The sequence below is a fragment of the Nuphar pumila genome, chromosome 1, assembly GCF_984573655.1.
Source record: "Nuphar pumila chromosome 1, dmNupPumi1.hap1.1, whole genome shotgun sequence".
NCBI lineage: Eukaryota > Viridiplantae > Streptophyta > Magnoliopsida > Nymphaeales > Nymphaeaceae > Nuphar > Nuphar pumila.
In genome coordinates this window covers 161,877,250-161,902,989 of record NC_143249.1, presented here as the reverse complement: position 1 = coordinate 161,902,989, position 25,740 = coordinate 161,877,250, and the positions used below count along the sequence as shown (strand labels likewise).

The 25,740-nt window shown below is 57.6% G+C and overlaps 46 non-coding genes and 2 pseudogenes across 46 annotated transcripts; all 48 read right to left on the bottom strand.

Annotated features, from left to right (window-relative positions):
- Positions 1–152: 152 nt before the first annotated feature.
- LOC149850243 (5S ribosomal RNA) lies at positions 153–271 on the bottom strand (annotated as a pseudogene).
- A 423-nt stretch (positions 272–694) lies between these two features.
- LOC149850242 (5S ribosomal RNA) lies at positions 695–813 on the bottom strand. The gene has a single exon (XR_016427001.1). It is a non-coding gene; the product is annotated as a 5S ribosomal RNA (ribosomal RNA).
- A 422-nt stretch (positions 814–1,235) lies between these two features.
- LOC149850241 (5S ribosomal RNA) lies at positions 1,236–1,354 on the bottom strand. The gene has a single exon (XR_016426228.1). It is a non-coding gene; the product is annotated as a 5S ribosomal RNA (ribosomal RNA).
- Positions 1,355–1,764: 410 nt separating this feature from the next.
- Positions 1,765–1,883, bottom strand: LOC149850240 (5S ribosomal RNA). Its single transcript, XR_016426156.1, has one exon. It is a non-coding gene; the product is annotated as a 5S ribosomal RNA (ribosomal RNA).
- Positions 1,884–2,305: 422 nt separating this feature from the next.
- LOC149850239 (5S ribosomal RNA) lies at positions 2,306–2,424 on the bottom strand. The gene has a single exon (XR_016436273.1). It is a non-coding gene; the product is annotated as a 5S ribosomal RNA (ribosomal RNA).
- A 410-nt stretch (positions 2,425–2,834) lies between these two features.
- Positions 2,835–2,953, bottom strand: LOC149850238 (5S ribosomal RNA). Its single transcript, XR_016427136.1, has one exon. It is a non-coding gene; the product is annotated as a 5S ribosomal RNA (ribosomal RNA).
- Positions 2,954–3,375: 422 nt separating this feature from the next.
- LOC149850237 (5S ribosomal RNA) lies at positions 3,376–3,494 on the bottom strand. Its single transcript, XR_016425836.1, has one exon. It is a non-coding gene; the product is annotated as a 5S ribosomal RNA (ribosomal RNA).
- A 423-nt stretch (positions 3,495–3,917) lies between these two features.
- Positions 3,918–4,036, bottom strand: LOC149850236 (5S ribosomal RNA). Its single transcript, XR_016435016.1, has one exon. It is a non-coding gene; the product is annotated as a 5S ribosomal RNA (ribosomal RNA).
- Positions 4,037–4,459: 423 nt separating this feature from the next.
- LOC149850235 (5S ribosomal RNA) lies at positions 4,460–4,578 on the bottom strand. The gene has a single exon (XR_016426614.1). It is a non-coding gene; the product is annotated as a 5S ribosomal RNA (ribosomal RNA).
- Positions 4,579–5,001: 423 nt separating this feature from the next.
- On the bottom strand, positions 5,002–5,120 carry LOC149850234 (5S ribosomal RNA). Its single transcript, XR_016435015.1, has one exon. It is a non-coding gene; the product is annotated as a 5S ribosomal RNA (ribosomal RNA).
- Positions 5,121–5,543: 423 nt separating this feature from the next.
- LOC149850233 (5S ribosomal RNA) lies at positions 5,544–5,662 on the bottom strand. The gene has a single exon (XR_016434176.1). It is a non-coding gene; the product is annotated as a 5S ribosomal RNA (ribosomal RNA).
- Positions 5,663–6,085: 423 nt separating this feature from the next.
- Positions 6,086–6,204, bottom strand: LOC149850232 (5S ribosomal RNA). Its single transcript, XR_016426632.1, has one exon. It is a non-coding gene; the product is annotated as a 5S ribosomal RNA (ribosomal RNA).
- A 423-nt stretch (positions 6,205–6,627) lies between these two features.
- LOC149850231 (5S ribosomal RNA) lies at positions 6,628–6,746 on the bottom strand. The gene has a single exon (XR_016426999.1). It is a non-coding gene; the product is annotated as a 5S ribosomal RNA (ribosomal RNA).
- Positions 6,747–7,168: 422 nt separating this feature from the next.
- LOC149850230 (5S ribosomal RNA) lies at positions 7,169–7,287 on the bottom strand. Its single transcript, XR_016426998.1, has one exon. It is a non-coding gene; the product is annotated as a 5S ribosomal RNA (ribosomal RNA).
- A 410-nt stretch (positions 7,288–7,697) lies between these two features.
- On the bottom strand, positions 7,698–7,816 carry LOC149850229 (5S ribosomal RNA). The gene has a single exon (XR_016435013.1). It is a non-coding gene; the product is annotated as a 5S ribosomal RNA (ribosomal RNA).
- A 423-nt stretch (positions 7,817–8,239) lies between these two features.
- LOC149850228 (5S ribosomal RNA) lies at positions 8,240–8,358 on the bottom strand. Its single transcript, XR_016437237.1, has one exon. It is a non-coding gene; the product is annotated as a 5S ribosomal RNA (ribosomal RNA).
- Positions 8,359–8,768: 410 nt separating this feature from the next.
- LOC149850227 (5S ribosomal RNA) lies at positions 8,769–8,887 on the bottom strand. Its single transcript, XR_016435011.1, has one exon. It is a non-coding gene; the product is annotated as a 5S ribosomal RNA (ribosomal RNA).
- Positions 8,888–9,310: 423 nt separating this feature from the next.
- Positions 9,311–9,429, bottom strand: LOC149850226 (5S ribosomal RNA). The gene has a single exon (XR_016426680.1). It is a non-coding gene; the product is annotated as a 5S ribosomal RNA (ribosomal RNA).
- Positions 9,430–9,852: 423 nt separating this feature from the next.
- On the bottom strand, positions 9,853–9,971 carry LOC149850225 (5S ribosomal RNA; annotated as a pseudogene).
- Positions 9,972–10,394: 423 nt separating this feature from the next.
- LOC149850224 (5S ribosomal RNA) lies at positions 10,395–10,513 on the bottom strand. Its single transcript, XR_016426997.1, has one exon. It is a non-coding gene; the product is annotated as a 5S ribosomal RNA (ribosomal RNA).
- Positions 10,514–10,935: 422 nt separating this feature from the next.
- On the bottom strand, positions 10,936–11,054 carry LOC149850223 (5S ribosomal RNA). Its single transcript, XR_016426225.1, has one exon. It is a non-coding gene; the product is annotated as a 5S ribosomal RNA (ribosomal RNA).
- A 410-nt stretch (positions 11,055–11,464) lies between these two features.
- On the bottom strand, positions 11,465–11,583 carry LOC149850222 (5S ribosomal RNA). The gene has a single exon (XR_016426155.1). It is a non-coding gene; the product is annotated as a 5S ribosomal RNA (ribosomal RNA).
- Positions 11,584–12,005: 422 nt separating this feature from the next.
- Positions 12,006–12,124, bottom strand: LOC149850221 (5S ribosomal RNA). Its single transcript, XR_016436262.1, has one exon. It is a non-coding gene; the product is annotated as a 5S ribosomal RNA (ribosomal RNA).
- Positions 12,125–12,534: 410 nt separating this feature from the next.
- Positions 12,535–12,653, bottom strand: LOC149850220 (5S ribosomal RNA). The gene has a single exon (XR_016427133.1). It is a non-coding gene; the product is annotated as a 5S ribosomal RNA (ribosomal RNA).
- A 422-nt stretch (positions 12,654–13,075) lies between these two features.
- Positions 13,076–13,194, bottom strand: LOC149850219 (5S ribosomal RNA). The gene has a single exon (XR_016425834.1). It is a non-coding gene; the product is annotated as a 5S ribosomal RNA (ribosomal RNA).
- Positions 13,195–13,617: 423 nt separating this feature from the next.
- Positions 13,618–13,736, bottom strand: LOC149850218 (5S ribosomal RNA). Its single transcript, XR_016435010.1, has one exon. It is a non-coding gene; the product is annotated as a 5S ribosomal RNA (ribosomal RNA).
- A 423-nt stretch (positions 13,737–14,159) lies between these two features.
- LOC149850217 (5S ribosomal RNA) lies at positions 14,160–14,278 on the bottom strand. The gene has a single exon (XR_016426609.1). It is a non-coding gene; the product is annotated as a 5S ribosomal RNA (ribosomal RNA).
- A 423-nt stretch (positions 14,279–14,701) lies between these two features.
- Positions 14,702–14,820, bottom strand: LOC149850216 (5S ribosomal RNA). The gene has a single exon (XR_016435008.1). It is a non-coding gene; the product is annotated as a 5S ribosomal RNA (ribosomal RNA).
- A 423-nt stretch (positions 14,821–15,243) lies between these two features.
- Positions 15,244–15,362, bottom strand: LOC149850215 (5S ribosomal RNA). The gene has a single exon (XR_016434160.1). It is a non-coding gene; the product is annotated as a 5S ribosomal RNA (ribosomal RNA).
- A 423-nt stretch (positions 15,363–15,785) lies between these two features.
- Positions 15,786–15,904, bottom strand: LOC149850214 (5S ribosomal RNA). The gene has a single exon (XR_016426628.1). It is a non-coding gene; the product is annotated as a 5S ribosomal RNA (ribosomal RNA).
- Positions 15,905–16,327: 423 nt separating this feature from the next.
- LOC149850213 (5S ribosomal RNA) lies at positions 16,328–16,446 on the bottom strand. The gene has a single exon (XR_016426996.1). It is a non-coding gene; the product is annotated as a 5S ribosomal RNA (ribosomal RNA).
- Positions 16,447–16,868: 422 nt separating this feature from the next.
- LOC149850212 (5S ribosomal RNA) lies at positions 16,869–16,987 on the bottom strand. Its single transcript, XR_016434145.1, has one exon. It is a non-coding gene; the product is annotated as a 5S ribosomal RNA (ribosomal RNA).
- A 423-nt stretch (positions 16,988–17,410) lies between these two features.
- Positions 17,411–17,529, bottom strand: LOC149850211 (5S ribosomal RNA). Its single transcript, XR_016426995.1, has one exon. It is a non-coding gene; the product is annotated as a 5S ribosomal RNA (ribosomal RNA).
- Positions 17,530–17,951: 422 nt separating this feature from the next.
- Positions 17,952–18,070, bottom strand: LOC149850210 (5S ribosomal RNA). The gene has a single exon (XR_016426994.1). It is a non-coding gene; the product is annotated as a 5S ribosomal RNA (ribosomal RNA).
- A 410-nt stretch (positions 18,071–18,480) lies between these two features.
- Positions 18,481–18,599, bottom strand: LOC149850209 (5S ribosomal RNA). The gene has a single exon (XR_016435003.1). It is a non-coding gene; the product is annotated as a 5S ribosomal RNA (ribosomal RNA).
- Positions 18,600–19,022: 423 nt separating this feature from the next.
- Positions 19,023–19,141, bottom strand: LOC149850208 (5S ribosomal RNA). The gene has a single exon (XR_016437226.1). It is a non-coding gene; the product is annotated as a 5S ribosomal RNA (ribosomal RNA).
- A 410-nt stretch (positions 19,142–19,551) lies between these two features.
- On the bottom strand, positions 19,552–19,670 carry LOC149850207 (5S ribosomal RNA). The gene has a single exon (XR_016434996.1). It is a non-coding gene; the product is annotated as a 5S ribosomal RNA (ribosomal RNA).
- Positions 19,671–20,092: 422 nt separating this feature from the next.
- LOC149850206 (5S ribosomal RNA) lies at positions 20,093–20,211 on the bottom strand. Its single transcript, XR_016426372.1, has one exon. It is a non-coding gene; the product is annotated as a 5S ribosomal RNA (ribosomal RNA).
- Positions 20,212–20,634: 423 nt separating this feature from the next.
- LOC149850205 (5S ribosomal RNA) lies at positions 20,635–20,753 on the bottom strand. Its single transcript, XR_016426052.1, has one exon. It is a non-coding gene; the product is annotated as a 5S ribosomal RNA (ribosomal RNA).
- Positions 20,754–21,175: 422 nt separating this feature from the next.
- On the bottom strand, positions 21,176–21,294 carry LOC149850204 (5S ribosomal RNA). The gene has a single exon (XR_016434992.1). It is a non-coding gene; the product is annotated as a 5S ribosomal RNA (ribosomal RNA).
- A 423-nt stretch (positions 21,295–21,717) lies between these two features.
- Positions 21,718–21,836, bottom strand: LOC149850203 (5S ribosomal RNA). Its single transcript, XR_016434988.1, has one exon. It is a non-coding gene; the product is annotated as a 5S ribosomal RNA (ribosomal RNA).
- A 423-nt stretch (positions 21,837–22,259) lies between these two features.
- LOC149850202 (5S ribosomal RNA) lies at positions 22,260–22,378 on the bottom strand. The gene has a single exon (XR_016427284.1). It is a non-coding gene; the product is annotated as a 5S ribosomal RNA (ribosomal RNA).
- Positions 22,379–22,801: 423 nt separating this feature from the next.
- On the bottom strand, positions 22,802–22,920 carry LOC149850201 (5S ribosomal RNA). The gene has a single exon (XR_016426050.1). It is a non-coding gene; the product is annotated as a 5S ribosomal RNA (ribosomal RNA).
- A 423-nt stretch (positions 22,921–23,343) lies between these two features.
- On the bottom strand, positions 23,344–23,462 carry LOC149850200 (5S ribosomal RNA). Its single transcript, XR_016426622.1, has one exon. It is a non-coding gene; the product is annotated as a 5S ribosomal RNA (ribosomal RNA).
- Positions 23,463–23,872: 410 nt separating this feature from the next.
- LOC149850199 (5S ribosomal RNA) lies at positions 23,873–23,991 on the bottom strand. The gene has a single exon (XR_016434983.1). It is a non-coding gene; the product is annotated as a 5S ribosomal RNA (ribosomal RNA).
- A 423-nt stretch (positions 23,992–24,414) lies between these two features.
- LOC149850198 (5S ribosomal RNA) lies at positions 24,415–24,533 on the bottom strand. The gene has a single exon (XR_016437215.1). It is a non-coding gene; the product is annotated as a 5S ribosomal RNA (ribosomal RNA).
- Positions 24,534–24,943: 410 nt separating this feature from the next.
- On the bottom strand, positions 24,944–25,062 carry LOC149850197 (5S ribosomal RNA). The gene has a single exon (XR_016434982.1). It is a non-coding gene; the product is annotated as a 5S ribosomal RNA (ribosomal RNA).
- Positions 25,063–25,484: 422 nt separating this feature from the next.
- On the bottom strand, positions 25,485–25,603 carry LOC149850196 (5S ribosomal RNA). The gene has a single exon (XR_016434981.1). It is a non-coding gene; the product is annotated as a 5S ribosomal RNA (ribosomal RNA).
- Between the last annotated feature and the right edge of the window lie 137 nt (positions 25,604–25,740).

Here is a 25,740-nt window from a genome sequence, read left to right as displayed (position 1 = left end):
CGCGGCTCGTGTCGGGTGTCGGCGCTGCGGCGCGCAAGGCGAGGGTGAAAGGGAAGCAGAAGACCTCGATGGATCAGATACGGTGTGTTGCGGTAAGTGAAAAGAACGTCGGAGGTTGGTGCCGACCACAAAAAAGCGTCGAAGGCAAAAAGAGAGTGCAACACGAGGACTTCCCAGGAGGTCACCCATCCCAGTACTACTCTCGCCCAAGCATGCTTAACTTCGAAGTTCTGATGGGATCCGGTTCTTTAGAACTGGTATGATCGCACCCGTTACATGTTGCGCGAAAAAATGCTCTTATGCCTCACGCGGGAGCCGTGGGGGCCGCAACGCACGAACCGACTAGCCGTCATAGAAACGACCCCGAAAAACGACCGAAACGCGCTTAAACGGCATCCGAAACGGTCCCGAACCGACTTTGTCTGTTCGCCACGTCGTAGCCAGCGGAACGAGCTTTCCGTGGCCACGAAAATCGCCGAATTCCGACATCGGCGTGCCAAGTTACGGTCCGGAGAGCCGGAACTGCTGCTTTTGTCGCACGCCGCGGCTCGTGTCGGGTGCCGGCGCTGCGGCGCGCAAGGCGAGGGTGAAAGGGAAGCAGAAGACCTCGATGGATCAGATACGGTGTGTTGCGGGAAGTGAAAAGAAGGTCGGAGGTTGGTGCCGACGACAAAAAAGCGCCGAAGGCAAAAAGAGAGTGCAACACGAGGACTTCCCAGGAGGTCACCCATCCCAGTACTACTCTCGCCCAAGCACGCTTAACTTCGGAGTTCTGATGGAATCCGGTGCTTTAGTGCTGGTATGATCGCACCCGTTACATGTTGCGCGAAAAAATGCTCTTATGCCTCACGCGGGAGCCGTGGGGGCCGCAACGCACAAACCGACTAGCCGTCATAGAAACGCCCCGAAAAACGCCCGAAACGAGCTTAAACGGCATCTGAAACGGTCCCGAACCGACTTCGTCTGTTCGTCACGTCGTAGCCAGCGGAACGTGCTTTCCGTGGCCAGGAAAATCGCCGAATTTCGACATCGGCGTGCCAAGTTACGGTCCGGCGAGCCGGAACTGCTGCGTTTGTCGCACGCCGCGGCTCGTGTCGGGTGCCGGCGCTGCGGCGCGCAAGGCGAGGGTGAAAGGGAAGCAGAAGACCTCGATGGATCAGATACGGTGTGTTGCGGGAAGTGAAAAGAAGGTCGGAGGTTGGTGCCGACGACAAAAAAGCGCCGAAGGCAAAAAGAGAGTGCAACACAAGGACTTCCCAGGAGGTCACCCATCCCAGTACTACTCTTGCTCAAGCACGCTTAACTTCAGAGTTCTGATGGGATCCGGTGCTTTAGTGCTGGTATGATGGCACCCGTTACATGTTGCGCGAAAAGATGCTCTTATGCCTCACGCGGGCGCCGTGGGGGCCGCAACGCACAAACCGACTAGCCGTCATAGAAACGCCCGAAATGAGCTTAAACGGCATCTGAAACGGTCCCGAACCGACTTCGTCTGTTCGTCACGTCGTAGCCAGCGGAACGAGCTTTCCGTGGCCAGGAAAATCGCCGAATTTCGACATCGGCGTGCCAAGTTACGGTCCGGCAAGCCGGAACTGCTGCGTTTGTCGCACGCCGCGGCTCGTGTCGGGTGCCGGCGCTGCGGCGTGCAAGGCGAGGGTGAAAGGGAAGCAGAAGACCTCGATGGATCAGATACGGTGTGTTGCGGGAAGTGAAAAGAAGGTCGGAGGTTGGTGCCGACGACAAAAAAGCGCCGAAGGCAAAAAGAGAGTGCAACACGAGGACTTCCCAGGAGGTCACCCATCCCAGTATTACTCTCGCCCAAGCACGCTTAACTTCAGAGTTCTGATGGGATCCGGTGCTTTAGTGCTAGTGTGATCGCACCCGTTACATGTTGCGCGAAAAAATGCTCTTATGCCTCACGCGGGAGCCGTGGGGGCCGCAACGCACGAACCGACTAGCCGTCATAAAACGGCCCCGAAAAACGCCCGAAATGAGCTTAAACGGCATCCGAAACGGTCCCGAACCGACTACGTCTGTTCGTCACGTCGTAGCCAGCGGAACGTGCTTTCCGTGGGCAGGAAAATCGCCGAATTTCGACATCGGCGTGCCAAGTTACGGTCCGGCGAGCCGGAACTGCTGCGTTTGTCGCACGCCGCGGCTTGTGTCGGGTGCCGGCGCTGCGGCGCGCAAGGCGAGGGTGAAAGGGAAGCAGAAGACCTCGATGGATCAGATACGGTGTGTTGCGGGAAGTGAAAAGAAGGTCGGAGGTTGGTGCCGACGACAAAAAAGCGCCGAAGGCAAAAAGAGAGTGCAATACAAGGACTTCCCAGGAGGTCACCCATCCCAGTACTACTCTCGCTCAAGCACGCTTAACTTCAGAGTTCTGATGGGATCCGGTGCTTTAGTGCTGGTATGATCGCACCCGTTACATGTTGCGCGAAAAAATGCTCTTATGCCTCACGCGGGAGCCGTGGAGGCCGCAACGCACAAACCGACTAGTCATCATAGAAACGCCCGAAATGATCTTAAACGGCATCTAAAACGGTCCCGAACCGACTTCGTCTGTTCGTCACGTCGTAGCCAGCGGAACGAGCTTTCCGTGGCCAGGAAAATCGCCGAATTTCGACATCGGCGTGCCAAGTTACGGTCTGGCGAGCCGGAACTGCTGCGTTTGTCGCACGCCGCGGCTCGTGTCGGGTGCCGGCGCTGCGGCGCGCAAGGCGAGGGTGAAAGGGAAGCAGAAGACCTCGATGGATCAGATACGGTGTGTTGCGGGAAGTGAAAAGAAGGTCGGAGGTTGGTGCCGACGACAAAAAAGCGCCGAAGGCAAAAAGAGAGTGCAACACGAGGACTTCCCAGGAGGTCACCCATCCCAGTACTACTCTCGCCCAAGCACGCTTAACTTCGAAGTTCTGATGGGATCCGGTGCTTTAGTGCTGGTATGATCGCACCCGTTACATGTTGCGCGAAAAAATGCTCTTATGCCTCACGCGGGAGCCGTGGGGGCCGCAACGCACGAACCGACTAGCCGTCATAGAAACGGCCCTGAAAAACGCCCGAAACGAGCTTAAACGGCATCCGAAACGGTCCCGTACCGACTTCGTCTGTTCGCCACGTCGTAGCCAGCGGAACGAGCTTTCCGTGGCCACGAAAATCGCCGAATTCCGACATCGGCGTGCCAAGTTACGGTCCGGCGACCCGGAACTGCTGCGTTTGTCGCACGCCGCGGCTCGTGTCGGGTGCCGGCGCTGCGGCGCGCAAGGCGAGGGTGAAAGGGAAGCAGAAGACCTCGATGGATCAGATACGGTGTGTTGCGGTAAGTGAAAAGAAGGTCGGAGGTTGGTGCCGACGACAAAAAGCGCCGAAGGCAAAAAGAGAGTGTAACACGAGGACTTCCCAGGAGGTCACCCATCCCAGTACTACTCTCGCCCAAGCACGCTTAACTTCAGAGTTCTGATGGGATCCGGTGCTTTAGTGCTAGTGTGATCACACCCGTTACATGTTGCGCGAAAAAATGCTCTTATGCCTCACGCGGGAGCCGTGGGGGCCGCAACGCACGAACCGACTAGCCGTCATAAAAACGGCCCCGAAAAACGCCCGAAATGAGCTTAAACGGCATCCGAAACGGTCCCGAACCGACTTCGTCTGTTCGTCACGTCGTAGCCAGCGGAACGTGCTTTCCGTGGGCAGGAAAATCGCCGAATTTCGACATCGGCGTGCCAAGTTACGGTCCGGCGAGCCGGAACTGCTGCGTTTGTCGCACGCCGCGGCTCGTGTCGGGTGCCGGCGCTGCGGCGCGCAAGGCGAGGGTGAAAGGGAAGCAGAAGACCTCGATGGATCAGATACGGTGTGTTGCGGGAAGTGAAAAGAAGGTCGGAGGTTGGTGCCGACGACAAAAAAGCGCCGAAGGCAAAAAGAGAGTGCAACACGAGGACTTCCCAGGAGGTCACCCATCCCAGTACTACTCTCGCCCAAGCACGCTTAACTTCAGAGTTCTGATGGGATCCGGTGCTTTAGTGCTAGTGTGATCGCACCCGTTACATGTTGCGCGAAAAAATGCTCTTATGCCTCACGCGGGAGCCGTGGGGGCCGCAACGTACGAACCGACTAGCCGTCATAAAAACGGCCCCGAAAAACGCCCGAAATGAGCTTAAACGGCATCCGAAACGGTCCCGAACCGACTTCGTCTGTTCGCCACGTCGTAGCCAGCGGAACGAGCTTTCCGTGACCACGAAAATCGCCGAATTCCGACATCGGTGTGCCAAGTTACAGTCCAGAGAGCCGGAACTGCTGCTTTTGTCGCACGCCGCGGCTCGTGTCGGGTGCGGGCGCTGCGGCGCGCAAGGCGAGGGTGAAAGGGAAGCAGAAGACCTTGATGGATCAGATACGGTGTGTTGCGGGAAGTGAAAAGAAGGTCGGAGGTTGGTGCCGACGACAAAAAAGCGCCGAAGGTAAATAGAGAGTGCAACACGAGGACTTCCCAGGAGGTCACCCATTCCAGTACTACTCTCGCCCAAGCACGCTTAACTTCGGAGTTCTGATGGGATCCGGTGCTTTAGTGCTGGTATGATCGCACCCGTTACATGTTGCGCGAAAAAATGCTCTTATGCCTCACGCGGGAGCCGTGGGGGCCGCAACGCACGAACCGACTAGCCGTCATAGAAACGGCCCCGAAAAACGCCCGAAACGAGCTTAAACGGCATCCGAAACGGTCCCGAACCGACTTCGTCTGTTCGCCACGTCGTAGCCAGCGGAACGAGCTTTCCGTGGCCACGAAAATCGCCGAATTCCGACATCGGCGTGCCAAGTTACGGTCCGGCGACCCGGAACTGCTGCGTTTGTCGCACGCCGCGGCTCGTGTCGGGTGCCGGCGCTGCGGCGCGCAAGGCGAGGGTGAAAGGGAAGCAGAAGACCTCGATGGATCAGATACGGTGTGTTGCGGGAAGTGAAAAGAAGGTCGGAGGTTGGTGCCGACGACAAAAAAGCGCCGAAGGCAAAAAGAGAGTGCAACACGAGGACTTCCCAGGAGGTCACCCATCCCAGTACTACTCTCGCCCAAGCACGCTTAACTTCAGAGTTCTGATGGGATCCGGTGCTTTAGTGCTAGTGTGATCGCACCCGTTACATGTTGCGCGAAAAAATGCTCTTATGCCTCACGCGGGAGCCGTGGGGGCCGCAACGTACGAACCGACTAGCCGTCATAAAAACGGCCCCGAAAAACGCCCGAAATGAGCTTAAACGGCATCCGAAACGGTCCCGAACCGACTTCGTCTGTTCGCCACGTCGTAGCCAGCGGAACGAGCTTTCCGTGGCCACGAAAATCGCCGAATTCCGACATCGGTGTGCCAAGTTACAGTCCAGAGAGCCGGAACTGCTGCTTTTGTCGCACGCCGCGGCTCGTGTCGGGTGCGGGCGCTGCGGCGCGCAAGGCGAGGGTGAAAGGGAAGCAGAAGACCTTGATGGATCAGATACGGTGTGTTGCGGGAAGTGAAAAGAAGGTCGGAGGTTGGTGCCGACGACAAAAAAGCGCCGAAGGCAAAAAGAGAGTGCAACACGAGGACTTCCCAGGAGGTCACCCATCCCAGTACTACTCTCGCCCAAGCACGCTTAACTTCGGAGTTCTGATGGGATCCGGTGCTTTAGTGCTGGTATGATCGCACCCGTTACATGTTGCGCGAAAAAATTCTCTTATGCCTCACGCGGGAGCCGTGGGGGCCGCAACGCACGAACCGACTAGCCGTCATAGAAACGGCCCCGAAAAACGCCCGAAACGAGCTTAAACGGCATCCGAAATGGTCACGAACCGACTTCGTCTGTTCGCCACGTCGTAGCCAGCAGAACGAGCTTTCCGTGGCCACGAAAATCGCCGAATTCCGACATCGGCGTGCCAAGTTACGGTCCGGCGACCCGGAACTGCTGCGTTTGTCGCACGCCGCGGCTCGTGTCGGGTGCCGGCGCTGCGGCGCGCAAGGCGAGGGTGAAAGGGAAGCAGAAGACCTCGATGGATCAGATACGGTGTGTTGCGGGAAGTGAAAAGAAGGTCGAAGGTTGGTGCCGACGACAAAAAAGCGCCGAAGGCAAAAAAAGAGTGCAACACAAGGACTTCCCAGGAGGTCACCCATCCCAGTACTACTCTCGCCCAAGCACGCTTAACTTCGGAGTTCTGATGGGATCCGGTGCTTTAGTGCTGGTATGATCGCACCCGTTACATGTTGCGCGAAAAAATGCTCTTATGCCTCACGCGGGAGCCGTGGGGGCCGCAACGCACGAACCGACTAGCCGTCATAGAAACGGCCCCGAAAAACGCCCGAAACGAGCTTAAACGGCATCCGAAACGTTCCCGAACCGACTTCGTCTGTTCGCCACGTCGTAGCCAGCGGAACGAGCTTTCCGTGGCCACGAAAATCGCCGAATTCCGACATCGGCGTGCCAAGTTACGGTCCGGCGACCAGGAACTGCTGCGTTTGTCGCACGCCGCGGCTCGTGTCGGGTGCCGGCGCTGCGGCGCGCAAGGCGAGGGTGAAAGGGAAGCAGAAGACCTCGATGGATCAGATACGGTGTGTTGCGGGAAGTGAAAAGAAGGTCGGAGGTTGGTGCCGACGACAAAAAAGCGCCGAAGGTAAAAAGAGAGTGCAACACGAGGACTTCCCAGGAGGTCACCCATCCCAGTACTACTCTCGCCCAAGCACGCTTAACTTCGGAGTTCTGATGGAATCCGGTGCTTTAGTGCTGGTATGATCGCACCCGTTACATGTTGCGCGAAAAAATGCTCTTATGCCTCACGCGGAAGCCGTGGGGGCCGCAACGCACAAACCGACTAGCCGTCATAGAAACGCCCCGAAAAACGCCCGAAACGAGCTTAAACGGCATCTGAAACGGTCCCGAACCGACTTCGTCTGTTCGTCACGTCGTAGCCAGCGGAACGTGCTTTCCGTGGCCAGGAAAATCGCCGAATTTCGACATCGGCGTGCCAAGTTACGGTCCGGCGAGCCGGAACTGCTGCGTTTGTCGCACGCCGCGGCTCGTGTCGGGTGCCGGCGCTGCGGCGCGCAAGGCGAGGGTGAAAGGGAAGCAGAAGACCTCGATGGATCAGATACGGTGTGTTGCGGGAAGTGAAAAGAAGGTCGGAGGTTGGTGCCGACGACAAAAAAGCGCCGAAGGCAAAAAGAGAGTGCAACACGAGGACTTCCCAGGAGGTCACCCATCCCAGTACTACTCTCGCCCAAGCACGCTTAACTTCGGAGTTCTGATGGAATCCGGTGCTTTAGTGCTGGTATGATCGCACCCGTTACATGTTGCGCGAAAAAATGCTCTTATGCCTCACGCGGGAGCCGTGGGGGCCGCAACGCACAAACCGACTAGCCGTCATAGAAACGCCCGAAATGAGCTTAAACGGCATCTGAAACGGTCCCGAACCGACTTCGTCTGTTCGTCACGTCGTAGCCAGCGGAACGAGCTTTCCGTGGCCAGGAAAATCGCCGAATTTCGACATCGGCGTGCCAAGTTACGGTCCGGCGAGCCGGAACTGCTGCGTTTGTCGCACGCCGCGGCTCGTGTCGGGTGCCGGCGCTGCGGCGTGCAAGGCGAGGGTGAAAGGGAAGCAGAAGACCTCGATGGATCAGATACGGTGTGTTGCGGGAAGTGAAAAGAAGGTCGGAGGTTGGTGCCGACGACAAAAAAGCGCCGAAGGCAAAAAGAGAGTGCAACACGAGGACTTCCCAGGAGGTCACCCATCCCAGTACTACTCTCGCCCAAGCACGCTTAACTTCAGAGTTCTGATGGGATCCGGTGCTTTAGTGCTAGTGTGATCGCACCCGTTACATGTTGCGCGAAAAAATGCTCTTATGCCTCACGCGGGAGCCGTGGGGGCCGCAACGCACGAACCGACTAGCCGTCATAAAAACGGCCCCGAAAAACGCCCGAAATGAGCTTAAACGGCATCCGAAACGGTCCCGAACCGACGTCGTCTGTTCGTCACGTCGTAGCCAGCGGAACGTGCTTTCCGTGGGCAGGAAAATCGCCGAATTTCGACATCGGCGTGCCAAGTTACGGTCCGGCGAGCCGGAACTGCTGCGTTTGTCGCACGCCGCGGCTCGTGTCGGGTGCCGGCGCTGCGGCGCGCAAGGCGAGGGTGAAAGGGAAGCAGAAGACCTCGATGGATCAGATACGGTGTATTGCGGGAAGTGAAAAGAAGGTCGGAGGTTGGTGCCGACGACAAAAAAGCGCCGAAGGCAAAAAGAGAGTGCAACACAAGGACTTCCCAGGAGGTCACCCATCCCAGTACTACTCTCGCTCAAGCACGCTTAACTTCAGAGTTCTGATGGGATCCGGTGCTTTAGTGCTGGTATGATCGCACCCGTTACATGTTGCGCGAAAAAATGCTCTTATGCCTCACGCGGGAGCCGTGGGGGCCGCAACGCACAAACCGACTAGTCATCATAGAAACGCCCGAAATGATCTTAAACGGCATCTAAAACGGTCCCTAACCGACTTCGTCTGTTCGTCACGTCGTAGCCAGCGGAACGAGCTTTCCGTGGCCAGGAAAATCGCCGAATTTCGACATCGGCGTGCCAAGTTACGGTCTGGCGAGCCGGAACTGCTGCGTTTGTCGCACGCCGCGGCTCGTGTCGGGTGCCGGCGCTGCGGCGCGCAAGGCGAGGGTGAAAGGGAAGCAGAAGACCTCGATGGATCAGATACGGTGTGTTGCGGGAAGTGAAAAGAAGGTCGGAGGTTGGTGCCGACGACAAAAAAGCGCCGAAGGCAAAAAGAGAGTGCAACACGAGGACTTCCCAGGAGGTCACCCATCCCAGTACTACTCTCGCCCAAGCACGCTTAACTTCAGAGTTCTGATGGGATCCGGTGCTTTAGTGCTAGTGTGATCGCACCCGTTACATGTTGCGCCAAAAAATGCTCTTATGCCTCACGCGGGAGCCGTGGGGGCCGCAACGCACGAACCGACTAGCCGTCATAAAAACGGCCCCGAAAAACGCCCGAAATGAGCTTAAACGGCATCCGAAACGGTCCTGAACCGACTTCGTCTGTTCGCCACGTCGTAGCCAGCGGAACGAGCTTTCCGTGGCCACGAAAATCGCCGAATTCCGACATCGGTGTGCCAAGTTACAGTCCGGAGAGCCGGAACTGCTGCTTTTGTCGCACGCCGCGGCTCGTGTCGGGTGCGGGCGCTGCGGCGCGCAAGGCGAGGGTGAAAGGGAAGCAGAAGACCTTGATGGATCAGATACGGTGTGTTGCGGTAAGTGAAAAGAAGGTCGGAGGTTGGTGCCGACGACAAAAAAGCGCCGAAGGTAAATAGAGAGTGCAACACGAGGACTTCCCAGGAGGTCACCCATTCCAGTACTACTCTCGCCCAAGCACGCTTAACTTCGGAGTTCTGATGGGATCCGGTGCTTTAGTGCTGGTATGATCGCACACGTTACATGTTGCGCGAAAAAATGCTCTTATGCCTCACGCGGGAGCCGTGGGGGCCGCAACGCACGAACCGACTAGCCGTCATAGAAACGGCCCCGAAAAATGACTGAAACTAGCTTACACGGCATCCGAAACGGTCCCGAACCGACTTCGTCTGTTCGCCACGTCGTTGCCAGCGGAACGAGCTTTCCGTGGCCACAAAAATCGCCGAATTCCGACATCGGCGTGCCAAGTTACGGTCCGGCGAGCCGGAACTGCTGCTTTTGTCGCACGCCGCGGCTCGTGTCGGGTGTCGGCGCTGCGGCGCGCAAGGCGAGGGTGAAAGGGAAGCAGAAGACCTCGATGGATCAGATACGGTGTGTTGCGGTAAGTGAAAAGAACGTCGGAGGTTGGTGCCGACCACAAAAAAGCGTCGAAGGCAAAAAGAGAGTGCAACACGAGGACTTCCCAGGAGGTCACCCATCCCAGTACTACTCTCGCCCAAGCATGCTTAACTTCGAAGTTCTGATGGGATCCGGTTCTTTAGAACTGGTATGATCGCACCCGTTACATGTTGCGCGAAAAAATGCTCTTATGCCTCACGCGGGAGCCGTGGGGGCCGCAACGCACGAACCGACTAGCCGTCATAGAAACGACCCCGAAAAACGACCGAAACGCGCTTAAACGGCATCCGAAACGGTCCCGAACCGACTTTGTCTGTTCGCCACGTCGTAGCCAGCGGAACGAGCTTTCCGTGGCCACGAAAATCGCCGAATTCCGACATCGGCGTGCCAAGTTACGGTCCGGAGAGCCGGAACTGCTGCTTTTGTCGCACGCCGCGGCTCGTGTCGGGTGCCGGCGCTGCGGCGCGCAAGGCGAGGGTGAAAGGGAAGCAGAAGACCTCGATGGATCAGATACGGTGTGTTGCGGGAAGTGAAAAGAAGGTCGGAGGTTGGTGCCGACGACAAAAAAGCGCCGAAGGCAAAAAGAGAGTGCAACACGAGGACTTCCCAGGAGGTCACCCATCCCAGTACTACTCTCGCCCAAGCACGCTTAACTTCGGAGTTCTGATGGAATCCGGTGCTTTAGTGCTGGTATGATCGCACCCGTTACATGTTGCGCGAAAAAATGCTCTTATGCCTCACGCGGGAGCCGTGGGGGCCGCAACGCACAAACCGACTAGCCGTCATAGAAACGCCCCGAAAAACGCCCGAAACGAGCTTAAACGGCATCTGAAACGGTCCCGAACCGACTTCGTCTGTTCGTCACGTCGTAGCCAGCGGAACGTGCTTTCCGTGGCCAGGAAAATCGCCGAATTTCGACATCGGCGTGCCAAGTTACGGTCCGGCGAGCCGGAACTGCTGCGTTTGTCGCACGCCGCGGCTCGTGTCGGGTGCCGGCGCTGCGGCGCGCAAGGCGAGGGTGAAAGGGAAGCAGAAGACCTCGATGGATCAGATACGGTGTGTTGCGGGAAGTGAAAAGAAGGTCGGAGGTTGGTGCCGACGACAAAAAAGCGCCGAAGGCAAAAAGAGAGTGCAACACAAGGACTTCCCAGGAGGTCACCCATCCCAGTACTACTCTTGCTCAAGCACGCTTAACTTCAGAGTTCTGATGGGATCCGGTGCTTTAGTGCTGGTATGATGGCACCCGTTACATGTTGCGCGAAAAGATGCTCTTATGCCTCACGCGGGCGCCGTGGGGGCCGCAACGCACAAACCGACTAGCCGTCATAGAAACGCCCGAAATGAGCTTAAACGGCATCTGAAACGGTCCCGAACCGACTTCGTCTGTTCGTCACGTCGTAGCCAGCGGAACGAGCTTTCCGTGGCCAGGAAAATCGCCGAATTTCGACATCGGCGTGCCAAGTTACGGTCCGGCAAGCCGGAACTGCTGCGTTTGTCGCACGCCGCGGCTCGTGTCGGGTGCCGGCGCTGCGGCGTGCAAGGCGAGGGTGAAAGGGAAGCAGAAGACCTCGATGGATCAGATACGGTGTGTTGCGGGAAGTGAAAAGAAGGTCGGAGGTTGGTGCCGACGACAAAAAAGCGCCGAAGGCAAAAAGAGAGTGCAACACGAGGACTTCCCAGGAGGTCACCCATCCCAGTATTACTCTCGCCCAAGCACGCTTAACTTCAGAGTTCTGATGGGATCCGGTGCTTTAGTGCTAGTGTGATCGCACCCGTTACATGTTGCGCGAAAAAATGCTCTTATGCCTCACGCGGGAGCCGTGGGGGCCGCAACGCACGAACCGACTAGCCGTCATAAAACGGCCCCGAAAAACGCCCGAAATGAGCTTAAACGGCATCCGAAACGGTCCCGAACCGACTACGTCTGTTCGTCACGTCGTAGCCAGCGGAACGTGCTTTCCGTGGGCAGGAAAATCGCCGAATTTCGACATCGGCGTGCCAAGTTACGGTCCGGCGAGCCGGAACTGCTGCGTTTGTCGCACGCCGCGGCTTGTGTCGGGTGCCGGCGCTGCGGCGCGCAAGGCGAGGGTGAAAGGGAAGCAGAAGACCTCGATGGATCAGATACGGTGTGTTGCGGGAAGTGAAAAGAAGGTCGGAGGTTGGTGCCGACGACAAAAAAGCGCCGAAGGCAAAAAGAGAGTGCAATACAAGGACTTCCCAGGAGGTCACCCATCCCAGTACTACTCTCGCTCAAGCACGCTTAACTTCAGAGTTCTGATGGGATCCGGTGCTTTAGTGCTGGTATGATCGCACCCGTTACATGTTGCGCGAAAAAATGCTCTTATGCCTCACGCGGGAGCCGTGGAGGCCGCAACGCACAAACCGACTAGTCATCATAGAAACGCCCGAAATGATCTTAAACGGCATCTAAAACGGTCCCGAACCGACTTCGTCTGTTCGTCACGTCGTAGCCAGCGGAACGAGCTTTCCGTGGCCAGGAAAATCGCCGAATTTCGACATCGGCGTGCCAAGTTACGGTCTGGCGAGCCGGAACTGCTGCGTTTGTCGCACGCCGCGGCTCGTGTCGGGTGCCGGCGCTGCGGCGCGCAAGGCGAGGGTGAAAGGGAAGCAGAAGACCTCGATGGATCAGATACGGTGTGTTGCGGGAAGTGAAAAGAAGGTCGGAGGTTGGTGCCGACGACAAAAAAGCGCCGAAGGCAAAAAGAGAGTGCAACACGAGGACTTCCCAGGAGGTCACCCATCCCAGTACTACTCTCGCCCAAGCACGCTTAACTTCGAAGTTCTGATGGGATCCGGTGCTTTAGTGCTGGTATGATCGCACCCGTTACATGTTGCGCGAAAAAATGCTCTTATGCCTCACGCGGGAGCCGTGGGGGCCGCAACGCACGAACCGACTAGCCGTCATAGAAACGGCCCTGAAAAACGCCCGAAACGAGCTTAAACGGCATCCGAAACGGTCCCGTACCGACTTCGTCTGTTCGCCACGTCGTAGCCAGCGGAACGAGCTTTCCGTGGCCACGAAAATCGCCGAATTCCGACATCGGCGTGCCAAGTTACGGTCCGGCGACCCGGAACTGCTGCGTTTGTCGCACGCCGCGGCTCGTGTCGGGTGCCGGCGCTGCGGCGCGCAAGGCGAGGGTGAAAGGGAAGCAGAAGACCTCGATGGATCAGATACGGTGTGTTGCGGTAAGTGAAAAGAAGGTCGGAGGTTGGTGCCGACGACAAAAAGCGCCGAAGGCAAAAAGAGAGTGTAACACGAGGACTTCCCAGGAGGTCACCCATCCCAGTACTACTCTCGCCCAAGCACGCTTAACTTCAGAGTTCTGATGGGATCCGGTGCTTTAGTGCTAGTGTGATCACACCCGTTACATGTTGCGCGAAAAAATGCTCTTATGCCTCACGCGGGAGCCGTGGGGGCCGCAACGCACGAACCGACTAGCCGTCATAAAAACGGCCCCGAAAAACGCCCGAAATGAGCTTAAACGGCATCCGAAACGGTCCCGAACCGACTTCGTCTGTTCGTCACGTCGTAGCCAGCGGAACGTGCTTTCCGTGGGCAGGAAAATCGCCGAATTTCGACATCGGCGTGCCAAGTTACGGTCCGGCGAGCCGGAACTGCTGCGTTTGTCGCACGCCGCGGCTCGTGTCGGGTGCCGGCGCTGCGGCGCGCAAGGCGAGGGTGAAAGGGAAGCAGAAGACCTCGATGGATCAGATACGGTGTGTTGCGGGAAGTGAAAAGAAGGTCGGAGGTTGGTGCCGACGACAAAAAAGCGCCGAAGGCAAAAAGAGAGTGCAACACGAGGACTTCCCAGGAGGTCACCCATCCCAGTACTACTCTCGCCCAAGCACGCTTAACTTCAGAGTTCTGATGGGATCCGGTGCTTTAGTGCTAGTGTGATCGCACCCGTTACATGTTGCGCGAAAAAATGCTCTTATGCCTCACGCGGGAGCCGTGGGGGCCGCAACGTACGAACCGACTAGCCGTCATAAAAACGGCCCCGAAAAACGCCCGAAATGAGCTTAAACGGCATCCGAAACGGTCCCGAACCGACTTCGTCTGTTCGCCACGTCGTAGCCAGCGGAACGAGCTTTCCGTGACCACGAAAATCGCCGAATTCCGACATCGGTGTGCCAAGTTACAGTCCAGAGAGCCGGAACTGCTGCTTTTGTCGCACGCCGCGGCTCGTGTCGGGTGCGGGCGCTGCGGCGCGCAAGGCGAGGGTGAAAGGGAAGCAGAAGACCTTGATGGATCAGATACGGTGTGTTGCGGGAAGTGAAAAGAAGGTCGGAGGTTGGTGCCGACGACAAAAAAGCGCCGAAGGTAAATAGAGAGTGCAACACGAGGACTTCCCAGGAGGTCACCCATTCCAGTACTACTCTCGCCCAAGCACGCTTAACTTCGGAGTTCTGATGGGATCCGGTGCTTTAGTGCTGGTATGATCGCACCCGTTACATGTTGCGCGAAAAAATGCTCTTATGCCTCACGCGGGAGCCGTGGGGGCCGCAACGCACGAACCGACTAGCCGTCATAGAAACGGCCCCGAAAAACGCCCGAAACGAGCTTAAACGGCATCCGAAACGGTCCCGAACCGACTTCGTCTGTTCGCCACGTCGTAGCCAGCGGAACGAGCTTTCCGTGGCCACGAAAATCGCCGAATTCCGACATCGGCGTGCCAAGTTACGGTCCGGCGACCCGGAACTGCTGCGTTTGTCGCACGCCGCGGCTCGTGTCGGGTGCCGGCGCTGCGGCGCGCAAGGCGAGGGTGAAAGGGAAGCAGAAGACCTCGATGGATCAGATACGGTGTGTTGCGGGAAGTGAAAAGAAGGTCGGAGGTTGGTGCCGACGACAAAAAAGCGCCGAAGGCAAAAAGAGAGTGCAACACGAGGACTTCCCAGGAGGTCACCCATCCCAGTACTACTCTCGCCCAAGCACGCTTAACTTCAGAGTTCTGATGGGATCCGGTGCTTTAGTGCTAGTGTGATCGCACCCGTTACATGTTGCGCGAAAAAATGCTCTTATGCCTCACGCGGGAGCCGTGGGGGCCGCAACGTACGAACCGACTAGCCGTCATAAAAACGGCCCCGAAAAACGCCCGAAATGAGCTTAAACGGCATCCGAAACGGTCCCGAACCGACTTCGTCTGTTCGCCACGTCGTAGCCAGCGGAACGAGCTTTCCGTGGCCACGAAAATCGCCGAATTCCGACATCGGTGTGCCAAGTTACAGTCCAGAGAGCCGGAACTGCTGCTTTTGTCGCACGCCGCGGCTCGTGTCGGGTGCGGGCGCTGCGGCGCGCAAGGCGAGGGTGAAAGGGAAGCAGAAGACCTTGATGGATCAGATACGGTGTGTTGCGGGAAGTGAAAAGAAGGTCGGAGGTTGGTGCCGACGACAAAAAAGCGCCGAAGGCAAAAAGAGAGTGCAACACGAGGACTTCCCAGGAGGTCACCCATCCCAGTACTACTCTCGCCCAAGCACGCTTAACTTCGGAGTTCTGATGGGATCCGGTGCTTTAGTGCTGGTATGATCGCACCCGTTACATGTTGCGCGAAAAAATTCTCTTATGCCTCACGCGGGAGCCGTGGGGGCCGCAACGCACGAACCGACTAGCCGTCATAGAAACGGCCCCGAAAAACGCCCGAAACGAGCTTAAACGGCATCCGAAATGGTCACGAACCGACTTCGTCTGTTCGCCACGTCGTAGCCAGCAGAACGAGCTTTCCGTGGCCACGAAAATCGCCGAATTCCGACATCGGCGTGCCAAGTTACGGTCCGGCGACCCGGAACTGCTGCGTTTGTCGCACGCCGCGGCTCGTGTCGGGTGCCGGCGCTGCGGCGCGCAAGGCGAGGGTGAAAGGGAAGCAGAAGACCTCGATGGATCAGATACGGTGTGTTGCGGGAAGTGAAAAGAAGGTCGAAGGTTGGTGCCGACGACAAAAAAGCGCCGAAGGCAAAAAAAGAGTGCAACACAAGGACTTCCCAGGAGGTCACCCATCCCAGTACTACTCTCGCCCAAGCACGCTTAACTTCGGAGTTCTGATGGGATCCGGTGCTTTAGTGCTGGTATGATCGCACCCGTTACATGTTGCGCGAAAAAATGCTCTTATGCCTCACGCGGGAGCCGTGGGGGCCGCAACGCACGAACCGACTAGCCGTCATAGAAACGGCCCCGAAAAACGCCCGAAACGAGCTTAAACGGCATCCGAAACGTTCCCGAACCGACTTCGTCTGTTCGCCACGTCGTAGCCAGCGGAACGAGCTTTCCGTGGCCACGAAAATCGCCGAATTCCGACATCGGCGTGCCAAGTTACGGTCCGGCGACCAGGAACTGCTGCGTTTGTCGCACGCCGCGGCTCGTGTCGGGTGCCGGCGCTGCGGCGCGCAAGGCGAGGGTGAAAGGGAAGCAGAAGACCTCGATGGATCAGATACGGTGTGTTGCGGGAAGTGAAAAGAAGGTCGGAGGTTGGTGCCGACGACAAAAAAGCGCCGAAGGTAAAAAGAGAGTGCAACACGAGGACTTCCCAGGAGGTCACCCATCCCAGTACTACTCTCGCCCAAGCACGCTTAACTTCGGAGTTCTGATGGAATCCGGTGCTTTAGTGCTGGTATGATCGCACCCGTTACATGTTGCGCGAAAAAATGCTCTTATGCCTCACGCGGAAGCCGTGGGGGCCGCAACGCACAAACCGACTAGCCGTCATAGAAACGCCCCGAAAAACGCCCGAAACGAGCTTAAACGGCATCTGAAACGGTCCCGAACCGACTTCGTCTGTTCGTCACGTCGTAGCCAGCGGAACGTGCTTTCCGTGGCCAGGAAAATCGCCGAATTTTGACATCGGCGTGCCAAGTTACGGTCCGGCGAGCCGGAACTGCTGCGTTTGTCGCACGCCGCGGCTCGTGTCGGGTGCCGGCGCTGCGGCGCGCAAGGCGAGGGTGAAAGGGAAGCAGAAGACCTCGATGGATCAGATACGGTGTGTTGCGGGAAGTGAAAAGAAGGTCGGAGGTTGGTGCCGACGACAAAAAAGCGCCGAAGGCAAAAAGAGAGTGCAACACGAGGACTTCCCAGGAGGTCACCCATCCCAGTACTACTCTCGCCCAAGCACGCTTAACTTCGGAGTTCTGATGGGATCCGGTGCTTTAGTGCTGGTATGATCGCACCCGTTACATGTTGCGCGAAAAAATGCTCTTATGCCTCACGCGGGAGCCGTGGGGGCCGCAACGCACGAACCGACTAGCCGTCATAGAAACGGCCCCGAAAAACGCCCGAAACGAGCTTAAACGGCATCCGAAACGTTCCCGAACCGACTTCGTCTGTTCGCCACGTCGTAGCCAGCGGAACGAGCTTTCCGTGGCCACGAAAATCGCCGAATTCCGACATCGGCGTGCCAAGTTACGGTCCGGCGACCAGGAACTGCTGCGTTTGTCGCACGCCGCGGCTCGTGTCGGGTGCCGGCGCTGCGGCGCGCAAGGCGAGGGTGAAAGGGAAGCAGAAGACCTCGATGGATCAGATACGGTGTGTTGCGGGAAGTGAAAAGAAGGTCGGAGGTTGGTGCCGACGACAAAAAAGCGCCGAAGGTAAAAAGAGAGTGCAACACGAGGACTTCCCAGGAGGTCACCCATCCCAGTACTACTCTCGCCCAAGCACGCTTAACTTCGGAGTTCTGATGGAATCCGGTGCTTTAGTGCTGGTATGATCGCACCCGTTACATGTTGCGCGAAAAAATGCTCTTATGCCTCACGCGGAAGCCGTGGGGGCCGCAACGCACAAACCGACTAGCCGTCATAGAAACGCCCCGAAAAACGCCCGAAACGAGCTTAAACGGCATCTGAAACGGTCCCGAACCGACTTCGTCTGTTCGTCACGTCGTAGCCAGCGGAACGTGCTTTCCGTGGCCAGGAAAATCGCCGAATTTCGACATCGGCGTGCCAAGTTACGGTCCGGCGAGCCGGAACTGCTGCGTTTGTCGCACGCCGCGGCTCGTGTCGGGTGCCGGCGCTGCGGCGCGCAAGGCGAGGGTGAAAGGGAAGCAGAAGACCTCGATGGATCAGATACGGTGTGTTGCGGGAAGTGAAAAGAAGGTCGGAGGTTGGTGCCGACGACAAAAAAGCGCCGAAGGCAAAAAGAGAGTGCAACACGAGGACTTCCCAGGAGGTCACCCATCCCAGTACTACTCTCGCCCAAGCACGCTTAACTTCGGAGTTCTGATGGAATCCGGTGCTTTAGTGCTGGTATGATCGCACCCGTTACATGTTGCGCGAAAAAATGCTCTTATGCCTCACGCGGGAGCCGTGGGGGCCGCAACGCACAAACCGACTAGCCGTCATAGAAACGCCCGAAATGAGCTTAAACGGCATCTGAAACGGTCCCGAACCGACTTCGTCTGTTCGTCACGTCGTAGCCAGCGGAACGAGCTTTCCGTGGCCAGGAAAATCGCCGAATTTCGACATCGGCGTGCCAAGTTACGGTCCGGCGAGCCGGAACTGCTGCGTTTGTCGCACGCCGCGGCTCGTGTCGGGTGCCGGCGCTGCGGCGTGCAAGGCGAGGGTGAAAGGGAAGCAGAAGACCTCGATGGATCAGATACGGTGTGTTGCGGGAAGTGAAAAGAAGGTCGGAGGTTGGTGCCGACGACAAAAAAGCGCCGAAGGCAAAAAGAGAGTGCAACACGAGGACTTCCCAGGAGGTCACCCATCCCAGTACTACTCTCGCCCAAGCACGCTTAACTTCAGAGTTCTGATGGGATCCGGTGCTTTAGTGCTAGTGTGATCGCACCCGTTACATGTTGCGCGAAAAAATGCTCTTATGCCTCACGCGGGAGCCGTGGGGGCCGCAACGCACGAACCGACTAGCCGTCATAAAAACGGCCCCGAAAAACGCCCGAAATGAGCTTAAACGGCATCCGAAACGGTCCCGAACCGACGTCGTCTGTTCGTCACGTCGTAGCCAGCGGAACGTGCTTTCCGTGGGCAGGAAAATCGCCGAATTTCGACATCGGCGTGCCAAGTTACGGTCCGGCGAGCCGGAACTGCTGCGTTTGTCGCACGCCGCGGCTCGTGTCGGGTGCCGGCGCTGCGGCGCGCAAGGCGAGGGTGAAAGGGAAGCAGAAGACCTCGATGGATCAGATACGGTGTATTGCGGGAAGTGAAAAGAAGGTCGGAGGTTGGTGCCGACGACAAAAAAGCGCCGAAGGCAAAAAGAGAGTGCAACACAAGGACTTCCCAGGAGGTCACCCATCCCAGTACTACTCTCGCTCAAGCACGCTTAACTTCAGAGTTCTGATGGGATCCGGTGCTTTAGTGCTGGTATGATCGCACCCGTTACATGTTGCGCGAAAAAATGCTCTTATGCCTCACGCGGGAGCCGTGGGGGCCGCAACGCACAAACCGACTAGTCATCATAGAAACGCCCGAAATGATCTTAAACGGCATCTAAAACGGTCCCTAACCGACTTCGTCTGTTCGTCACGTCGTAGCCAGCGGAACGAGCTTTCCGTGGCCAGGAAAATCGCCGAATTTCGACATCGGCGTGCCAAGTTACGGTCTGGCGAGCCGGAACTGCTGCGTTTGTCGCACGCCGCGGCTCGTGTCGGGTGCCGGCGCTGCGGCGCGCAAGGCGAGGGTGAAAGGGAAGCAGAAGACCTCGATGGATCAGATACGGTGTGTTGCGGGAAGTGAAAAGAAGGTCGGAGGTTGGTGCCGACGACAAAAAAGCGCCGAAGGCAAAAAGAGAGTGCAACACGAGGACTTCCCAGGAGGTCACCCATCCCAGTACTACTCTCGCCCAAGCACGCTTAACTTCAGAGTTCTGATGGGATCCGGTGCTTTAGTGCTAGTGTGATCGCACCCGTTACATGTTGCGCCAAAAAATGCTCTTATGCCTCACGCGGGAGCCGTGGGGGCCGCAACGCACGAACCGACTAGCCGTCATAAAAACGGCCCCGAAAAACGCCCGAAATGAGCTTAAACGGCATCCGAAACGGTCCTGAACCGACTTCGTCTGTTCGCCACGTCGTAGCCAGCGGAACGAGCTTTCCGTGGCCACGAAAATCGCCGAATTCCGACATCGGTGTGCCAAGTTACAGTCCGGAGAGCCGGAACTGCTGCTTTTGTCGCACGCCGCGGCTCGTGTCGGGTGCGGGCGCTGCGGCGCGCAAGGCGAGGGTGAAAGGGAAGCAGAAGACCTCGATGGATCAGATACGGTGTGTTGCGGTAAGTGAAAAGATGGTCGGAGGTTGGTGCCGACGACAAAAAGCGCCGAAGGCAAAAAGAGAGTGCAACACGAGGACTTCCCAGGAGGTCACCCATCCCAGTACTACTGTCGCCCAAGCACGCTTAACTTCAGAGTTCTGATGGGATCCGGTGCTTTAGTGCTAGTGTGATCGCACCCGTTACATGTTGCGCGAAAAAATGCTCTTATGCCTCACGCGGGAGCCGTGGGGGCCGCAACGCACGAACCGACTAGCCGTCATAAAAACGGCCCCGAAAAACGCCCGAAATGAGCTTAAACGGCATCCGAAACGGTCCCGAACCGACTTTGTCTGTTCGTCACGTCGTAGCCAGCGGAACGAGCTTTCCGTGGCCACAAAAATCGCCGAATTCCGACATCGGCGTGCCAAGTTACGGTCCGGCGAGCCGGAACTGCTGCTTTTGTCGCACGCCGCGGCTCGTGTCGGGTGTCGGCGCTGCGGCGCGCAAGGCGAGGGTGAAAGGGAAGCAGAAGACCTCGATGGATCAGATACGGTGTGTTGCGGTAAGTGAAAAGAACGTCGGAGGTTGGTGCCGACCACAAAAAAGCGTCGAATGCAAAAAGAGAGTGCAACACGAGGACTTCCCAGGAGGTCACCCATCCCAGTACTACTCTCGCCCAAGCACGCTTAACTTCGAAGTTCTGATGGGATCCGGTTCTTTAGAACTGGTATGATCGCACCCGTTACATGTTGCGCGAAAAAATGCTCTTATGCCTCACGCGGGAGCCGTGGGGGCCGCAACGCACGAACCGACTAGCCGTCATAGAAACGACCCCGAAAAACGACCGAAACGAGCTTAAACGGCATCCGAAACGGTCCCGAACCGACTTTGTCTGTTCGCCACGTCGTAGCCAGCGGAACGAGCTTTCCGTGGCCACGAAAATCGCCGAATTCCGACATCGGTGTGCCAAGTTACAGTCCGGAGAGCCGGAACTGCTGCTTTTGTCGCACGCCGCGGCTCGTGTCGGGTGCGGGCGCTGCGGCGCGCAAGGCGAGGGTGAAAGGGAAGCAGAAGACCTCGATGGATCAGATACGGTGTGTTGCGGTAAGTGAAAAGATGGTCGGAGGTTGGTGCCGACGACAAAAAGCGCCGAAGGCAAAAAGAGAGTGCAACACGAGGACTTCCCAGGAGGTCACCCATCCCAGTACTACTCTCGCCCAAGCACGCTTAACTTCAGAGTTCTGATGGGATCCGGTGCTTTAGTGCTAGTGTGATCGCACCCGTTACATGTTGCGCGAAAAAATGCTCTTATGCCTCACGCGGGAGCCGTGGGGGCCGCAACGCACGAACCGACTAGCCGTCATAAAAACGGCCCCGAAAAACGCCCGAAATGAGCTTAAACGGCATCCGAAACGGTCCCGAACCGACTTCGTCTGTTCGTCACGTCGTAGCCAGCGGAACGTGCTTTCCGTGGGCAGGAAAATCGCCGAATTTCGACATCGGCGTGCCAAGTTACGGTCCGGCGAGCCGGAACTGCTGCGTTTGTCGCACGCCGCGGCTCGTGTCGGGTGCCGGCGCTGCGGCGCGCAAGGCGAGGGTGAAAGGGAAGCAGAAGACCTCGATGGATCAGATACGGTGTGTTGCGGGAAGTGAAAAGAAGGTCGGAGGTTGGTGCCGACGACAAAAAAGCGCCGAAGGCAAAAAGAGAGTGCAACACGAGGACTTCCCAGGAGGTCACCCATCCCAGTACTACTCTCGCCCAAGCACGCTTAACTTCAGAGTTCTGATGGGATCCGGTGCTTTAGTGCTAGTGTGATCGCACCCGTTACATGTTGCGCGAAAAAATGCTCTTATGCCTCACGCGGGAGCCGTGGGGGCCGCAACGTACGAACCGACTAGCCGTCATAAAAACGGCCCCGAAAAACGCCCGAACTGAGCTTAAACGGCATCCGAAACGGTCCCGAACCGACTTCGTCTGTTCGCCACGTCGTAGCCAGCGGAACGAGCTTTCCGTGGCCACGAAAATCGCCGAATTCCGACATCGGTGTGCCAAGTTACAGTCCAGAGAGCCGGAACTGCTGCTTTTGTCGCACGCCGCGGCTCGTGTCGGGTGCGGGCGCTGCGGCGCGCAAGGCGAGGGTGAAAGGGAAGCAGAAGACCTTGATGGATCAGATACGGTGTGTTGCGGGAAGTGAAAAGAAGGTCGGAGGTTGGTGCCGACGACAAAAAAGCGCCGAAGGTAAATAGAGAGTGCAACACGAGGACTTCCCAGGAGGTCACCCATTCCAGTACTACTCTCGCCCAAGCCCGCTTAACTTCGGAGTTCTGATGGGATCCGGTGCTTTAGTGCTGGTATGATCGCACCCGTTACATGTTGCGCGAAAAAATGCTCTTATGCCTCACGCGGGAGCCGTGGGGGCCGCAACGCACGAACCGACTAGCCGTCATAGAAACGGCCCCGAAAAACGCCCGAAACGAGCTTAAACGGCATCCGAAACGGTCCCGAACCGACTTCGTCTGTTCGCCACGTCGTAGCCAGCGGAACGAGCTTTCCGTGGCCACAAAAATCGCCGAATTCCGACATCGGCGTGCCAAGTTACGGTCCGGCGAGCCGGAACTGCTGCTTTTGTCGCACGCCGCGGCTCGTGTCGGGTGTCGGCGCTGCGGCGCGCAAGGCGAGGGTGAAAGGGAAGCAGAAGACCTCGATGGATCAGATACGGTGTGTTGCGGTAAGTGAAAAGAACGTCGGAGGTTGGTGCCGACCACAAAAAAGCGTCGAATGCAAAAAGAGAGTGCAACACGAGGACTTCCCAGGAGGTCACCCATCCCAGTACTACTCTCGCCCAAGCACGCTTAACTTCGAAGTTCTGATGGGATCCGGTTCTTTAGAACTGGTATGATCGCACCCGTTACATGTTGCGCGAAAAAATGCTCTTATGCCTCACGCGGGAGCCGTGGGGGCCGCAACGCACGAACCGACTAGCCGTCATAGAAACGACCCCGAAAAACGACCGAAACGAGCTTAAACGGCATCCGAAACGGTCCCGAACCGACTTTGTCTGTTCGCCACGTCGTAGCCAGCGGAACGAGCTTTCCGTGGCCACGAAAATCGCCGAATTCCGACATCGGCGTGCCAAGTTACGGTCCGGAGAGCCGGAACTGCTGCTTTTGTCGCACGCCGCGGCTCGTGTCGGGTGCCGGCGCTGCGGCGCGCAAGGCGAGGGTGAAAGGGAAGCAGAAGACCTCGATGGATCAGATACGGTGTGTTGCGGGAAGTGAAAAGAAGGTCGAAGGTTGGTGCCGACGACAAAAAAGCGCCGAAGGCAAAAAAAGAGTGCAACACAAGGACTTCCCAGGAGGTCACCCATCCCAGTACTACTCTCGCCCAAGCACGCTTAACTTCGGAGTTCTGATGGGATCCGGTGCTTTAGTGCTGGTATGATCGCACCCGTTACATGTTGCGCGAAAAAATGCTCTTATGCCTCACGCGGGAGCCGTGGGGGCCGCAACGCACGAACCGACTAGCCGTCATAGAAACGCCCGAAATGAGCTTAAACGGCATCTGAAACGGTCCCGAACCGACTTCGTCTGTTCGTCACGTCGTAGCCAGCGGAACGAGCTTTCCGTGGCCAGGAAAATCGCCGAATTTCGACATCGGCGTGCCAAGTTACGGTCCGGCGAGCCGGAACTGCTGCGTTTGTCGCACGCCGCGGCTCGTGTCGGGTGCCGGCGCTGCGGCGTGCAAGGCGAGGGTGAAAGGGATGCAGAAGACCTCGATGGATCAGATACGGTGTGTTGCGGGAAGTGAAAAGAAGGTCGGAGGTTGGTGCCGACGACAAAAAAGCGCCGAAGGCAAAAAGAGAGTGCAACACGAGGACTTCCCAGGAGGTCACCCATCCCAGTACTACTCTCGCCCAAGCACGCTTAACTTCAGAGTTCTGATGGGATCCGGTGCTTTAGTGCTAGTGTGATCGCACCCGTTACATGTTGCGCGAAAAAATGCTCTTATGCCTCACGCGGGAGCCGTGGGGGCCGCAACGCACGAACCGACTAGCCGTCATAAAAACGGCCCCGAAAAACGCCCGAAATGAGCTTAAACGGCATCCGAAACGGTCCCGAACCGACGTCGTCTGTTCGTCACGTCGTAGCCAGCGGAACGTGCTTTCCGTGGGCAGGAAAATCGCCGAATTTCGACATCGGCGTGCCAAGTTACGGTCCGGCGAGCCGGAACTGCTGCGTTTGTCGCACGCCGCGGCTCGTGTCGGGTGCCGGCGCTGCGGCGCGCAAGGCGAGGGTGAAAGGGAAGCAGAAGACCTCGATGGATCAGATACGGTGTATTGCGGGAAGTGAAAAGAAGGTCGGAGGTTGGTGCCGACGACAAAAAAGCGCCGAAGGCAAAAAGAGAGTGCAACACAAGGACTTCCCAGGAGGTCACCCATCCCAGTACTACTCTCGCTCAAGCACGCTTAACTTCAGAGTTCTGATGGGATCCGGTGCTTTAGTGCTGGTATGATCGCACCCGTTACATGTTGCGCGAAAAAATGCTCTTATGCCTCACGCGGGAGCCGTGGGGGCCGCAACGCACAAACCGACTAGTCATCATAGAAACGCCCGAAATGATCTTAAACGGCATCTAAAACGGTCCCGAACCGACTTCGTCTGTTCGTCACGTCGTAGCCAGCGGAACGAGCTTTCCGTGGCCAGGGAAATCGCCGAATTTCGACATCGGCGTGCCAAGTTACGGTCTGGCGAGCCGGAACTGCTGCGTTTGTCGCACGCCGCGGCTCGTGTCGGGTGCCGGCGCTGCGGCGCGCAAGGCGAGGGTGAAAGGGAAGCAGAAGACCTCGATGGATCAGATACGGTGTGTTGCGGGAAGTGAAAAGAAGGTCGGAGGTTGGTGCCGACGACAAAAAAGCGCCGAAGGCAAAAAGAGAGTGCAACACGAGGACTTCCCAGGAGGTCACCCATCCCAGTACTACTCTCGCCCAAGCACGCTTAACTTCAGAGTTCTGATGGGATCCGGTGCTTTAGTGCTAGTGTGATCGCACCCGTTACATGTTGCGCCAAAAAATGCTCTTATGCCTCACGCGGGAGCCGTGGGGGCCGCAACGCACGAACCGACTAGCCGTCATAAAAACGGCCCCGAAAAACGCCCGAAATGAGCTTAAACGGCATCCGAAACGGTCCTGAACCGACTTCGTCTGTTCGCCACGTCGTAGCCAGCGGAACGAGCTTTCCGTGGCCACGAAAATCGCCGAATTCCGACATCGGTGTGCCAAGTTACAGTCCGGAGAGCCGGAACTGCTGCTTTTGTCGCACGCCGCGGCTCGTGTCGGGTGCGGGCGCTGCGGCGCGCAAGGCGAGGGTGAAAGGGAAGCAGAAGACCTCGATGGATCAGATACGGTGTGTTGCGGTAAGTGAAAAGATGGTCGGAGGTTGGTGCCGACGACAAAAAGCGCCGAAGGCAAAAAGAGAGTGCAACACGAGGACTTCCCAGGAGGTCACCCATCCCAGTACTACTCTCGCCCAAGCACGCTTAACTTCAGAGTTCTGATGGGATCCGGTGCTTTAGTGCTAGTGTGATCGCACCCGTTACATGTTGCGCGAAAAAATGCTCTTATGCCTCACGCGGGAGCCGTGGGGGCCGCAACGCACGAACCGACTAGCCGTCATAAAAACGGCCCCGAAAAACGCCCGAAATGAGCTTAAACGGCATCCGAAACGGTCC